This window comes from Sciurus carolinensis, assembly GCF_902686445.1.
Source record: "Sciurus carolinensis chromosome 14 unlocalized genomic scaffold, mSciCar1.2 scaffold_124_arrow_ctg1, whole genome shotgun sequence".
In the NCBI taxonomy this organism is placed as follows: domain Eukaryota; kingdom Metazoa; phylum Chordata; class Mammalia; order Rodentia; family Sciuridae; genus Sciurus; species Sciurus carolinensis.
The window spans coordinates 1,012,733-1,028,349 of NW_025920109.1; the positions used below are offsets into that span (position 1 = coordinate 1,012,733).

A 15,617-nucleotide genomic window follows, 5' to 3' on the forward strand; every position below is an offset into this window, starting at 1 on the left:
ACATAAAATAAATACAGAGCAAGGTACCCAAAAGCAACCCTAGTGAGTGAGTGAATGAAATGCAGGAAACCCCTTTCTACACATAAATGATTAAATGCTAATCAACTGTGCTGATTTTTTGCAAGACAGACTTTCATTCCATTGCTCCACCAAAGCCATTGCGAGATCACCATAAAGCCACCATTCTTGTTACATTCTGCAGGTGTCCCCTCCAATTTGGATGTCCTGATCCTCCCATTCTACCTGACAGCACAGAGATGCCACAGAGCTAGCTCACCTTCCTCCAGAATCTATTGTCCACCCTCCTCACTTGATGTCCAGGACTCCTTATTTGGGAACTTCTCTTCCCTCTCGCTGTTATCTCTTCCTATCTCGAGTGCAGTTCTGATGTGTCAAAGCACACCTGGGGCCCTTTACTTCTTCTGTCTCCTTCTGGGACTTCCTGATCCACATCCTACAGTGAACGAGGGCACGGGGCTGTATCTTCTCCCTTCCCTTCCAGCTTCCCCCCAGAATACCAGAAAAACTCCTGCCTCTGGTCCTGGCATTCCCTGTCCCTCTGCCCAGACCTCTGTCCCCAGTTCCTCTGTCAGGCTCATCCTCTGCTCATCAGAGGTCTTCCAGCTGCTGCAGTTCCGCACCTCCAATTCTTAGCATGCCTGCTCAGTTTTCTAGGTCTTTTCTTTCCAGAGCATTCCTCACCATCTAACATGGACAATTCCTTTCACCTCTGCTCTCTGTTGTCTGACTCCTCACTAAGACTAAGGCCCTGAGGGCACAGGTGCTGTTGCTCAGTTTGTGTTCTCCACTTGGCCTTGTAACTGTGCATGACACACTATGCTACTCCTCATTCTCCAACCACATACACTGTGGCCTTTAAACACACCTTGAGTATCATTGCCAGGTACAGTGGCTTTGTATACAGTAGACATCCAGTTGAATTATTCCCATTCCCACCTCAGTGTGTTGTAACAACATGTGAATGGCTTTTAAATAAGTTCAGTTTGTTCACTATTTAAGGATTTCATAGGCAGTCACTACTGGCTCAAATATCATGGCCCTTTATGTGTTCAGTATCTACCTGGGACTTTGGGGTGGACATGTAATGAATGGTATCAAACATGTAATCACTTAAACTCCATCAAACACTGTTTCTTTCCAAGAGGTCATTTGGCTGAGTCATACACTTATTCCACATGGTCCTATTTAAGCTTGCTTACCTTTAGATGGATTTTCTTTCCATGCACTATATTTAATGTCTTCAAAAATGGCAAATTTTTATTTTTCTAAGGTGGATTGTTGGAAATTGCCAGAAGTCATTGTAGACTTATTTCCATGCAAAATATAATGTTTTAATCAGCACTTCTTATGACACACACATAATAAACAAAGCTAAATAAAAATGAGGAACCCTCCCAAAAATTTTTAACAAGTTTTGAACAAATTTTTGAACATATTCATGAATTCCTAAGAAATTAACTCTCTGAGACCATACAGTACACATTTTATAGGCAGGATGAGAATTTTGATGGACATCTTACACAAACACACACACACACACACACACACACACAAACACATATGTATGTAAATGTTAGTATATTTTATGAAAGTCTTGCTACTTAGAATTCTGTCACCCTACCTTATCATATTTAACTTTGTTCCTAACATTACATTAAATATACTTTAGAATTTTTATTTTGTCAACTCTTCTTGAATTTGTGTAGGGTATGAGTGCTGCTTACTAAGGGAATTAACTAGTTTTCTGCCTTTAATTTTGATATTTTCTTTTTTTTTATTTTTTTTTTACGTTTACATAGGGTAATGATGTTTATTTTATTTTTCCCCTCGCCCCCACCCCTCCCACCCCTCTTTTCCCTCTACACAGTCCTTCTTTCCTTCATTCTTACCGCTCTCCTTAGCCTAACTCTAAACCTAATGCTAGCCCCTCCCACCCCCCATTATATGTCCTCATCCGCTTATCAGCGAGATCATTCGTCCTTTAGTTTTTTGAGATTGGCTTATCTCACTTAGCATGATATTCTCCAATTTCGACCATTTGCCTACAAATGCCACAATTTTATCATTCTTCATTGCGGAGTAATATTCCATTGTATAAATATGCCACAGTTTCTTTATCCATTCATCAACTGAAGGGAATCTAGGTTGGTTCCACAATCTGGCTATGGTGAATTGAGCAGCAATGAACATTGATGTGGCTGTATCTCTGTAGTATGCTGATTTTAAGTCCTTTGGGTATAGGCCAAGGAGTGGGATAGCTGGGTCAAATGGTGTTTCCATTCCAAGCTTTCTGAGGAATCTCCACACTGCTTTCCAGAGTGGCTGCACTAATTTGCAACCCCACCAGCAATGTATGAGTGTTCCTTTTTCACCACATCCTCGCCAACACCTATTGTTGCTTGTTTTCTTCATAATCGCCATTCTAATTGGGGTGAGATGAAATCTTAGGGTAGTTTTGATTTGCATTTCCCTTATTACTAGGGATGTTGAACATTTTTTCATATATCTGTTGATTACTTGTACATCTTCTTCTGTGAAGTGTCTGTTCATTTCCTTAGCCCATTTGTTGATTGGATTATTTGTATTCTTCGTGTAGAGTTTTTTGAGTTCTTTATAGATTCTGGAAATTAGCGCTCTATCTGAGGTATGGTTGGCAAAAATATTCTCCCACTCTGTAGGCTCTCTCTTCACATTTCTGATAGTTTCCTTTGCTGAGAGAAAGCTTTTAAGTTTGAATCTATCCCAGTTGTTGATTCTTGCTTTTATTTCTTGTGCTATGGGAGTCCTGTTAAGGAAGTCTGATCCTAAGCCAACAAGTTGAAGATTTGGACCTACTTTTTCTTCTATAAGATGCAGGGTCTCTGGTCTGATTCCGAGGTCCTTGATCCATTTTGAGTTGAGTTTTGTGTAGGGTGAGAGATAGGGGTTTAATTTCATTCTGTTGCATATGGTTTTCCAGTTTTCCCAGCACCATTTGTTGAAGAGGCTATCTTTCCTCCATTGCATATTTCTGGAACCTTTGTCTAGTATGAGAAAATTGTATTTATTTGGGTTTGTGTCCATGTCCTCTATTCTGTACCATTGATCTACCTGTCTATTTTGGTACCAATACCATGCCGTTTTTGTTACTATTGCTTTGTAGTAGAGTTGAAGATCTGGTATTGCAATACCCCCTGCTTCGCTCTTGCTACTGAGGATTGCTTTAGCTATTCTAGGTTTTTTATTCTTCCAGATGAATTTCATAATTGCTTGCTCTATTTCTGCAAGGTACATCATTGGGATTTTAATTGGAATTGCATTGAATCTGTATAGCACTTTAGGTAGTATAGCCATTTTGATGATATTAATTCTGCCTATCCAGGAACATGGGAGATCTTTCCATCTTCTAAGGTTTTCTTGAATTTCTTTCTTTAGTGTTCTGTAGTTCTCATTGTAGAGGTCTTTCACCTCTTTTGTGAGATTGATTCCCAAGTATTTTATTTTTTTCGATGCTATTGTGAATGGGGTAGTTTTCCTAATTTCTCTTTCTGAAGATTCATCACTTATGTATAAAAATGCATTGGATTTATGAGCATTGATCTTGTAACCTGCTACTTTACTGAATTCACTTATGAGTTCTAAAAGTTTTCTGGTGGAATTTCCAGGTTCCTCTAAATATATAATCATGTCATCAGCGAACAGGGATAGTTTGAGTTCTTCTTTTCCTATTCGTATCCCTTTAATTTCTTTGGTTTGTCTGAATGCTCTGGCTAGAGTCTCAAGGACGATGTTGAATAGAAGCGGTGAAAGAGGGCATCCCTGCCTTGTTCCAGTTTTTAGGGGGAACGCTTTCAGTTTTTCACCATTTAGAATGATATTAGCCATGGGCTTAGCGTAGATTGCCTTTATAATGTTTAGGAATGTTCCCACTACCCCAATTTTTTCTAGTGTTTTGAGCATGAAGGGATGTTGTATTTTATCGAATGCTTTTTCTGCATCTATTGAAATAATCATGTGATTCTTAACTTTAAGTCTGTTGATATGGTGAATGACATTTATTGATTTCCGAATGTTGAACCAAACTTGCATCCCTGGGATAAAACCCACTTGATCGTGGTGCACTATCTTTTTAATATATTTTGTATGCGATTTGCTAAAATTTTGTTGAGAATTTTTGCATCGATGTTCATTAAGGATATTGGTCTGAAATTTTCTTTCCTCGATGTGTCTCTGTCTGGTTTAGGTATCAGGGTGATATTGGCTTCATAGAACGAGTTTGGTAGGGTTCCCTCCTCTTCTATTTCATGGAATAGTTTGAGGAGTATTGGAATGAGCTCTTCTTTAAAGGTTTTGTAGAACTCAGCTGAGAACCCATCTGGTCCTGGACTTTTCTTTGTTGGTAGGCTTTTGATGACCTCTTCTATTTCATTGCTTGAAATTGGTTTATTTAAGTTGTGTATGTCCTCCTCGTTCAGTTTAGGTAGTTCATATGTCTCTAGAAATTTGTTGATGTCTTCGAGGTTTTCTGTTTTGTTGGAGTATAGATTTTCGAAATAGCTTCTAATTATGTTTTGTATTTCACTCGTGTCTGTTGTGATGTTTCCTTGTTCATTCCGAATTTAGTAATTTGAGTTTTCTCCCTCTTTCTCTTTGTTAGTGTGGCTAAGGGTTTATCAATTTTATTTATTTTTTCAAAGAACCAACTATTTATTTTGTTAATTTTTCCAATTGTTTCTTTTGTTTCGATTTCATTGATTTCGGCTCTGATTTTAACTATTTCCTGTCTTCTAATACTTTTGGTATTGGTTTGCTCTTCTTTTTCTAGTGCTTTGAGCTGTAGTGTTAAGTCATTTATTTGTTGATTTCTACTTCTTTTTTTGAATGCACCCCATGAAATAAATCTTCCTCTAAGTACTGCTTTCATAGTGTCCCAGAGATTTTGATATGATGTGTCTTTGTTCTCGTTTACTTCTAAGAATTTTTTTATTTCCCTCCTGATGTCTTCTGTTATCCATTCATCATATAATAGTGTATTATTTAGTCTCCAGGTATTGGAGAAGTTTCTGTTTTTTATTCTGTCATTTATTTCTAATTTCAATCCATTATGATCTGATAGAGTACAAGGTAGTATCTCTATCTTTTGTATTTGCTAACAGTAGCTTTGTGGCATAAAATATGGTCTATTTTAGAAAAGGATCCATGTGCTGCTGAGAAGAAAGTGTATTCGTTCTTTGTTGGATGGTATATTCTATATATGTCCGTTAAGTCTAAATTTCTGATTGTGTTTTTGAGATCTATAGTTTCTTTATTCAATTTTTGTTTGGACGATCTATCCAGTGGTGAGAGAGGTGTGTTAAAATCGCCTAGTATTATTGTGTTGTGGTCTATTTGATTTCTGGAATTGAGAAGGATTTGTTTGACGTACGTGGATGAGCCAATGTTCGGGGCATAGATATTCATGATTGTTATGTCTTGCTGATTTATGCTTCCCTTAAGCAGCATGTAATGTCCTTCTTTATCCCTTCTGACTAGTTTTGGTTTGAAGTCCACATTATCTGAGATGAGGATGGATACTCCAGCTTTTTTGCTTTGTCCGTGTGCATGGTATGTTTTTCCCCATCCTTTCACCTTTAGTCTATGGGTGTCTCTTTCTATGAGATGAGTCTCTTGCAGGCAGCATATTGTTGGATTTTTCTTTTTAATCCAATCTGCCAGTCTGTGTCTTTTGATTGATGAATTAAGGCCATTAACATTCAGGGTTATTATTGTGATATGATTTGTATTCCCAGTCAGTTGACTCATATTTGTTTTTGACATGATTTGGTTTCTCCTTTATTTGGCTATTCCTTTAGGCTAGCGCCTCCTGTTGCTGATTTGCATCGTTGTTTTTCATCTCTTCCTCATGGAATATTTTGCTGAGAATGTTCTGTAATGCTGGCTTTCTTTTTGTAAATTCCTTTAGCTTTTGTTTATCATGGAAGGATCTTATTTCATCGTCAAATTTGAAGGTAAGTTTTGCTGGGTATAAGATTCTTGGTTGGCATCCGTTTTCTTTCAGGGCTTGGTATATGTTGTTCCAGGCCCTTACTAGCTTTTAGGGTCTGGATTGAAAAATCTGCTGATATTCTTATTGGTTTCCCTCTGAATGTAATTTGATTCTTTTCTCTCGCGGCCTTTAAAATTCTGTCTTTATTTTGTATGTTAGGTATTTTCATAATAATGTGATGTGCCTTGGTGTGGGTCTGTTGTAATTTTGTATGTTTGGAGTTCTATAAGCCTCTTGTACTTGGTTTTCCATTTCATTCTTCAGATTTGGGAAATTTTCTGTTATTATTTCATTGAATAGATTGTTCATTCCTTTGGTTTGTTTCTCTAAGCCTTCCTCAATCCCAATAATTCTTAAATTTGGCCTTTTCATGATATCCCATAATTCTTGTAGATTCTGTTCATGATTTCTTACCATCTTTTCTGTTTGGCCAACTTTGCTTTCAAGATTAAATAATTTGTCTTCAATGTCTGAGGTTCTGTCTTCCAGGTGTTCTATCCTATTGGTTATGCTTTCTATGGAGTTTTTAACTTGGTTTATTGTTTCCTTCATTTCAAGTATTTCAGTTTGGTTTTTTTTCAGTATCTCTAACTCTTTATTGAACTGATCTCTTGCGTCCCGTATTTGGTCTTTTAACTATTGATTGGTGCGATCATTTAATGCCTGCATTTGCTCTTTCATCTCCTCCTTCAATGCCTGCATTTGCTCTTTCATCTCCTCATTAGCTTCCCTGATCGTTTTAATTACGTACATTCTGAACTCCCTTTCTGACATTTCTTCTGCTGTGCTGTCATTGGGTTTTATTGATGTAGTATCTAGGTTTGTTTGGGACATTTTCTTCCCTTGTTTTCTCATATTGGTCAGTTGTCAGTGGGACCCTGAGATATTGCAGTTTTCCGCTATTGGCTTATAGTGTCCCGGTAGATTTCCAGTGTATCACCTCCCAGCCTTCAGTAGCCTGATGTCTTGGAGGAATCTGATAAAGCAGCTCATCAGAAGAAAACTGCCCCTAGCCCCCTACTGGTTCCATGGTTTGAAACTGGCTCTGTGCGGAAATGCTCTCACTGTGGGCCTGCACCGTGAAGCTGGCCGTGTGGGAGGAGCCCACTGCCGGAGTGTGGAAGGCTACCTTGGGAAGACTCTAGCTGCCCTGCCCGGCTCCAATAAGCCACCTCTATCTGGGCCTGCCACCCGGGCTGAACTTTACCCAGTGGGCAGACTCACCCGTGGCTCTATTTCAGTCCGAGTCTCTCAATGCCTCCCCTTCTTAACTCCTGGGTTCTGGAGCGACTGGGGGTGCAGTCTCCCTCTAGGCCGCCATCTTGGATCGCCCCGTGAAGAGAGCCTGCAGCTGGAGTGGGCAGAGCCGCCTGAAGAGGTCTCTGGCTGCCTTGCCCTGATCCCAGAGGCTGCTTGTGGATCGAGGCTCTCCGCTGGTTCGTTGCCAGAGTACGCTGCACTGCAGTGGCTCCGGGACTCGGAGCTTGTTCTGGTCAGAAAGGCTCTCACTAGCAGGCCAGTTCCGTTCCGAGAACCTGGAGAAGCTGGCTGTGTGGGCGGGGCCCACCGCCGGAGTGCGCAGGGCTGCCTGTGGATGACTCTAGCTGCCCTGCCCGGCTCCGATAAGCCACCTCTATCTGGGCATGCCACCCGGACCGAGCTTTACCCAGTGGGCAGACTCACCCGTGGCTCTATTTCAGTCCGAGTCTCTCAATGCCTCCCCTTCTTAACTCCTGGGTTCTGGAGCGACTGGGGGTGGAGTCTCCCTCTAGGCCACCATTTTGGATCGCCTAATTTTGATATTTTCATGTACAGATCTTCCCAGAATATATCACCTAATGGGTATTGGTATATTATCATGTAGAATTTTCACCACAGATTTGGAATTAAATCTCGCTATCAGAACCCTAAACAGAAATATTTCCCACTACAATGTTGCCTCTAATTATTTCTTTATTATTTGATATTTATATGCCATCACAAATTTTTTACAAAAATAATGTTAATTAAGTTCATTTTATTACTGTATTTCATCAGTACTGTTTAATTAATTCGTCTAAAAATCAGTGCGACTCTTTGCCTTTTTGAAAAAGTTAATGTAATTGAAAAAATAAATTTTAATATAAAATAAAATAAATGCAGTGTTGCTGTGGAACACGAGGTGGCGTGCATTCCACAGTGTAGAGTGAGCAACTGAAGCAAACTCCCACCTTCCCACTATTGAGAGGGAAAATGTGCAGAAGAGAATTGTCTACACTTAATGAATGGGATGAAGGTCACTAGCACGCGTGCACACACACACACACACACACACACACACATCAACCCTTAATTTTTCCTTTACTTTTTAATATATATTTTCACTTTTTAATATCTCTAACATCCTATCCAGGAAGAGGGGAGAGTTGGTTTACTCACCTTGGATCAAGCTCTGAAACAGACGTCTCCTTTGAGAGTTCTAATGCTTGTAGTTTTTTTAGATAACCTAAATATTATTGGAAAATAACACCTCAGGGGAAAAATACTTAGAAAATGGTGATTAAGAAAATATTGGAATGTTGTTAATCTATTCCAAAATTTGTCTTCAAAAGGTTAAAAGCTGTATTCAGAATATACAGGTAAGACCTCACACTGAGCAGGATGTAAAAGAAAACTGGATGTATGGGTGATGTAATTGATTTTTTTCTTCTGATTCTTAACACTGCCAAAAATAGTGCTAAGCAGACTGGGCTTAATCTGCTTACTGCAAACAAGTGAATTTCCAGCAGCATCAGAAATAATTAAATAATTGAAAATCCAACGAACCTACTAATTATGGAAGGAAAACTTCTAAAGATAACTAACTTCTTGCATTATTTTTAAAACAGACATAAAAACCCCAGGACGATCTGAAATAAAGTGATATACAGGGGTTCAGATCAGTCTGTTCTGAACAGACCGACTGTTTGCAGATATTCTGACAGTCTGTTCTTGGTCTAGTCTTGAATTAGGGATTGTCTTTATTGGAGTACAACTTTGGGTGAAGTAGCTCATGAGCTTTGCCATTTGAACTGTTTCTGTACTTTCAGAAATGTCCCCATCTAAAATATCCACTTACATTTCAGTGATAGACTTTCTTCTTTTGCTATTAGTGGTTTCTGAAGTTACTAGGTTGCCTGGTTTTAAAAATTCACAAAAATTCCTTTCTGGACTCTATCATAATTGATGCCAGTATTTTTTAAATCTACTGTCATAATAAAGTATGGATTTATAATGTTCACTTTTACAGAATTTATATTTTCAAAGAAGTAGAACACCCCTGATTGTTGTTGATTCACAAAAATTATACGTGTTTTACATGTTAGTATCACGTTCCCACATCATTCGAATCAGATCATTGAATTTGATGTCGTACACAGATAACTAAAAAATTAATCCAGCATGCTACATTTTCTTTTAGTGCACTGATTCTTACATAAATGCCAGTATAAACCTTTAATTCACTAGCTTCTACACGTGCCTTATAGAATATTAACTTATCATGAAGGGAAAAGCTGCTTGGTAAAAGAAGCTGTGAAATGCAGTTGTCTCTAATGATGTGTTTTTCAGTTGACCCAGCTCTCCAGCACCAGGAAATTATGTGAGTGGCCATGTCACAGGAAATTCTGCATCTTACCACAGGTACCTGAGCATGTCCTGCACAGACAGAGTCTCCTCATGTTGCTCTATTGCAATTACTCATTCTCAGATGTTCTAGCAAGATATTATCTGGATCAGGAAGTACAGAGGGGTTTAGTTACATTACATTTTGGTTTTATTTTGTTTTTCAGGAATAAAATTATGACATTTAGAAATCATGATTCTTGGTGAAAAAAAGTCATTTTCTTGTTCAGGTTACAGAACAAGTGTTAGGGTTCATGTCCAGCTTTGGACCTGTCTAAATCTAAGTGAAGGCAATAGCATGGATCTGTGGAAGTGGCACCTTTAATCTTGGGCAGACATGAGTCTTAGAGATTAAGAGTGCATCTTTGCTGAATCTTTCTGCTTACCTTCTTACTGACCTGACTTTCTTTCCTTTTGAGCCCTAGTTTAAAACTTTCAGTCATCTCTACTTGGTGTTTCAGTGAGAAGGACTTTGTAATAATTATGTCACTGAATTCCAGAGTGGGGGAATCTCACTGGATTAAAGCCATTCATTTGATAAATAGCAAATCTGAGTTCTTGAGAAACAATTGAAATGCTGGCAAACCTAGACTCATTACAGTAGCAAGGCCAGATTCAAACACAGTTATTGTTTTCCTCAATCTTCAGTCACCAGTAATTTGGCTTATGTTACAAACTCAGTATGACTTTGAGTGGGTTGACTGTGTCAGTGAGGTGTATATATTTTTCTCTCTCCTCTGTAGTGTTACTGGATGTCCTTTGGCACACAAGACTCTTAAGTCCCTCACAGTGGCTCACTCTCAGAAGCTCAAGTGTCAGGAGGCAGGACCACTTTGTCTTTGTTCCCCCTGGTGGGACCCTCTTCATTCACTGTCAGTGTGTCAATGAGTAGTAAACTGTACCTAACTAAATGATCACAAAGTGACTCACCATAAAAGTTGGAAAAATATTAAAAACCTACTGTAATTTAATTGACTTGCTTTGAGGACCTTTATAATAGATTTTTAAGGAATGATGTAATTATTAAACACAATACCACAATACTTCTTTTCCTTTTTTTTTTCCAGTACTGGGGATTGAACCCAGGTGTGCTGTATCACTGACTTACATCTCCCAGTGTTTTTTATTTCTTATTTTTTAATTTTCAGCCATGGCCTCACTAAGTTGCTGAGGCTGACCTTGAACTTGCAAACCTCCTGCCTCAGTCTCCCAAGTCACTGGGATTACAGGTGTTCACCACCATGCCCAGAAAACTCTTATCTGTTAATTTCAGAATTTATTTATTTATTTTAAGTCAGACTTATGAAGATGTGGCAAAGCATTTATATCTTCTGATTTTAAGAAAATTCTACATTTTACCTTTTGGTCATTTAAAATCATACAAGAGCTCTTTTCGTTTTTCATTGATGAACACACATTTGGCTTATTTCTACATCATCTTTAACATCTCAAAGTAACTTGTGTATTGATATTTACTTATTGAATTTATTCTTCTGATTGTTATCTTCTTTATTCAAAAATTTTCATTTGTGTTTTTAAATCTTATTTGATTACATATGTAATGATAATAAATTATGATACATCTTATACCCTTGGTAATGATCCCATATAAAATTTTAAGTTTTATTAACAGAAATAGTAAAGAAAACTATTTAATATATATTTCTGATTTTCAAAGTGTTAAGAAAAAGTCTTGTGTCAGAACAGATTCTATAAATCATTTTATAGACTTCCATATTTTTAGACTACACTAGAAAAATGTTCAGCAGAGATTCATAACAGATTGAAAAGTAAGATGCACTAGAATATTTTAATCACTTCTACATTTGCCAGATCTTAATTATAGCTATAATGTCTCCTAAGTATTTTCTCTAAGCATTATTTTTAAAAAACGTGTTGCTAATACATTGAAAACATACAGATAGAGAGGTCCTATTTTGCTATTCAGTATTTTCATTTTATGCAGGTATCTATTTTATTAACTTCTTGTTTACTCAAGGAAAGCCTCCTCAAAAAGTTTATTTGGTGCAATTGTTTTAATAATTTCACTATGCTAATAAAGCAGTATTTCACTAAAAATAGTAAAAGAAAAAGTTAAGCATGCAAACCTTGTTTATAATAGAGAATACATATTATCTCTTTAAGTTCTTGATGAAAGACTTGTGCCAGTTTTTTCAGTTATCTGGAAAAGATATGTGTTATTTGTAAAAATTTCATTGGAATATAAAAAGTAATCCCTGTATTGTAACTCAGGATTGGAAATTGACATTTCATGAAAGTTCATTGGGATAAATTTTTTAAAAAGAGAGTTTCATAGTTTTCTTTAGATTATTGCTTTTTCTCAAATGAAACTTTTGTTTGGGTGGAGATCTGAACCATAGAGAACATAAATATGGAATGAAATATGAAAACAATCTCTACAAGAATGTTCAGGAAAACAATTATTTTGAATGGTCTCTCTGTTTTCATTTTTATTGGATATTTTTTCAAGGTCAACATAAAGATCAAAATCTGTATTTATTCTAGTGTATTTTGAAACTTATTCCTAATCAGGATTTCAAGTAGAAATGAATTCCCTTCCTGCTTTCACCCATCTCCTTAATTGCTGATAATAGTGAACTTGGGTCATAAGGCAGGATGGACCAGATGCAGGTTATTCAATTTCTCTGGCAATAATATTAATGCCCTAAGCCTCTGGAATTCACATGTACCACTGTTGTTCATGTAGAATAAAAGGGTTATCATGACAGAAAAATAAATCATTGACAAATACCACTTTGAAAAGCTGTTCTTCTTACATGAAAGATAAGATCTTTACGTGGTGTAGACAGAAGACCATCCATAAGTTGTGGTCTCCCATTCAAGTTCTTTTCAATATAAGGTTTAAAACAAAGAAACAGTTACAATAACTAACAGCTAATGCCATTGTGTGCCCAGTACCATTCAGTCATGACATCTTAACTTTTTTAATAAATGAATTCTGAACCAAAAGCTGATTATATTTAAGCAGAAAGACTCCCACACAAAGCAGCTCTTTCTGATCAGTTATATTTGAATGTGCCACAATCCCCCTCCCCTGCTAACCTTGGGACCCTGTCCTGCATTTTCCAGGTGTCTGATGCCAGTCTGCAGTGGGTCTGGGCATGCGTTGAGAAACTACGCGTCCCACCGGAGGTAGGACTGATCACTTTCTGAGAGGGGAGCATGGGTGTGCAGTAGGACTGAGTGAGACCACTGGTTTTTGTGTTGTTAATGTTAATTATATATTTTAGCTTGTATGACTATCCTCAATCAAGAAAAAGGGTCATCAAAATGCCCACTAACAAGGAAGAAAAAGAAGACCTCGAACTTATGTAAGTGCAATGGAGGCAGCATTGGGGTCAGCTGTTTCTGGTTGGCCTCATTGGAAGAGCCTTAGTTGGGACACAGGTGAACTTCAGTGGAGTTCCTTGGAGGGAAGGCACCCTGCTGAATACCAGCTGACTACTGAAGCAAGAGTCAGATTGTTTGGAGGTTTGAATACCTTTTCCCATTCAGAACTAAATCTCCATATTTCTTTGACAATGCAAAAGAAATAACAGTTTTTCTTAAGGAAAGCAGCATTGTAGAAGTTCTCCAGAATGACAAATACAGCCACATTTTCTCCTGAGAGTTCAGTTTTGCTTAAGGTGAAATTGAATCTGTTGAAATTTATTATCTAAGAAATATGCTACCAGGCCTAGTTATAGACATTTAAATAGTTTTCTCTACAAGATTTCTAAATACTGTATTTAAACATTTGCAAATCAAAATCCCAGTGTTAGGAGCAATGTGCTATGTAGCATCAATCAAAGCAGGAAACTTTGGTCTTTGTTTAGAAAACATAACTCAGTGTTTACATGGTTGGCTCTAGCACTGGAAAGCACAGGCTTGAATGTGGCTCCACTGCTTATAGAATAGGTGAGAAGTCACCTGAATTCTATAAGCCTCATTTTTCCACCTACAAAATGGGATCATAACACTCTCTATCCTGTGGGTTTGCAGCAAAAATTAAGAGATAATGCATTAAAAATGCTTATATCTGAGCCTGACAACTATTAATACTAATACAATGCTGCTTGCTACCAGGGGTAGCCTTTATGCAGGTATGCAGTTTCATGAATTTCCCCCAGGATGGTGTGGAACCATTTCTTCCTTCTACCCAACTGGTAATGTGTGTCTTTTGTCTCTCTAGGTGTCCTATAATGGGGTGTAATGGCCAAGGTCACATATCAGGTAAACATAGAGCACACCACATTGCTTCTGGCTGTCCCCTGGGTGCCAAGAGGCAGAGGGAGAGTCCTCTCAAGGAGGACCCTGTCTCCTGGAAACTGAGCAAGCAAGAGCTGCCCCCTTCTCCCTTCCTGGGCTGCAAAGGACTGGACCATGAAAATACTGATTCTGTCACCCACAGAAGGTAACTTTTGCTTCCTCCCTTTCTGTTCTGTTACTATAATTGGTTGTCATCTGGGACACTTGGAAGAGGAGGCAGAACCCTTCCTAATGCCATTAAATACTGCCCTTTAGATGTCATAACATTACCATGCTAGATAGATATTTGACTCATCTAAAAACATGTTATTTTCTATATTTCTGAAAATTCACTATGTTGAGTGCCCTAGAAACTGTGCAATTGTTTTTTGTATTCTAAAATATCACATATGCTGCTATTTTAAGATGGTTCAGACTGTTAGTGGCTCACTTCAGTTACTGGTGGTGATATCTACTCTAGTATGTTATGTGATTGTAAACTCTCACTTTACATATTTATACCATTCCCTCCCTCTCATGCATTGGCTCAAATTTCTGGCCAAAATGGTAATTTTTTTTCTTCAAGGAAGATGTGACTCATCTCCAGCAGCCAAAAAGAAAATGACTTAACAACTTCCATGTGCACAGCAGGATGAGGGGAAATTTAAAACCCTTTCATAGTTTCACAATGACTTAAGTCTTTTATCACCAAGTGTCCTGTTGTTTCATCTGAGCTCTTTGTTGGACAAGTGCAATCTTTGTCCAGCTTTTGGGTTTGCTTTCTACCTAAAGGAAAAGAGTGAGAAGATTTATGACATATTTCTCCAATCTGTGAGTGATGAGTCCCCGTTCTAGTCTTGGGAGCCACTGTGCCCAGTGCTGATTTAAAACCCAGTGAAGTCTGGGAAACCCAGATGCTTTGTTTTTAATCAGTGTACAAACCCAGCAAAGTTGGAGCATCTTGACACCATTCAGTTTTTAGGAAGTGGATCAAAAAACTCAGAAAATGAAGGCTTCCAGGAAGGACTTGTTTTCAGATTGTCAGTGAAACTTGTTTACTGAGAAAACTTGCATTTTTATTGGTTTGTGGGTTTTCTGTTTTGTTTTAATATCCTTGAAATGCAGGCTAAGGTCCAACATAGCTCATCTTGTTTCATTCTGAGTTTGGATCATTACTGTGTGGTCAGGTGCAGCTGTCACAAGTCAAGTGTGCCTTTAAGTGTGTCCTTGTCCATTTGGTTCTAAGAAGTAGATGAAGATCTCACTCACATTATTTGGAATGTCTTAAGATGGTTTCAGATTTGGTCAAAGCCCTGTAGCACATTTTTTTCCTTCCTGTTCATTAAGGAGCTCCAAACACAGAGGGCTGTACCACAGACCTGCCAAACTTTATCTTCTAAAGGAGAAAGAACTTCTAAAATATTATTCCTATCCAATTTTTATTTCTTAATGTCTTAGAAGATACAGAATAAATTATTGTGTGGCATTTTTTAAACCAAAGCCTCACTTTCATAATTATATGCTTCAATTCTAAGCCATTATGGATGATTATGAATGGGTGCTTCATCAACATATTTACAACACTGTATCATCCAGGAAATTTCCTACAAAATATCTAAACAAAATTTGTCCTTCAGGAAAGAATGTCAGAGGGTCTCAG

General features: G+C 37.8%; 1 pseudogene; it reads left to right on the top strand.

Annotated features, from left to right (window-relative positions):
- LOC124973322 (suppression of tumorigenicity 18 protein-like) overlaps positions 1 to 15,617 on the top strand; it is a 110,291-nt pseudogene that overhangs the window by 26,799 nt on the left and 67,875 nt on the right.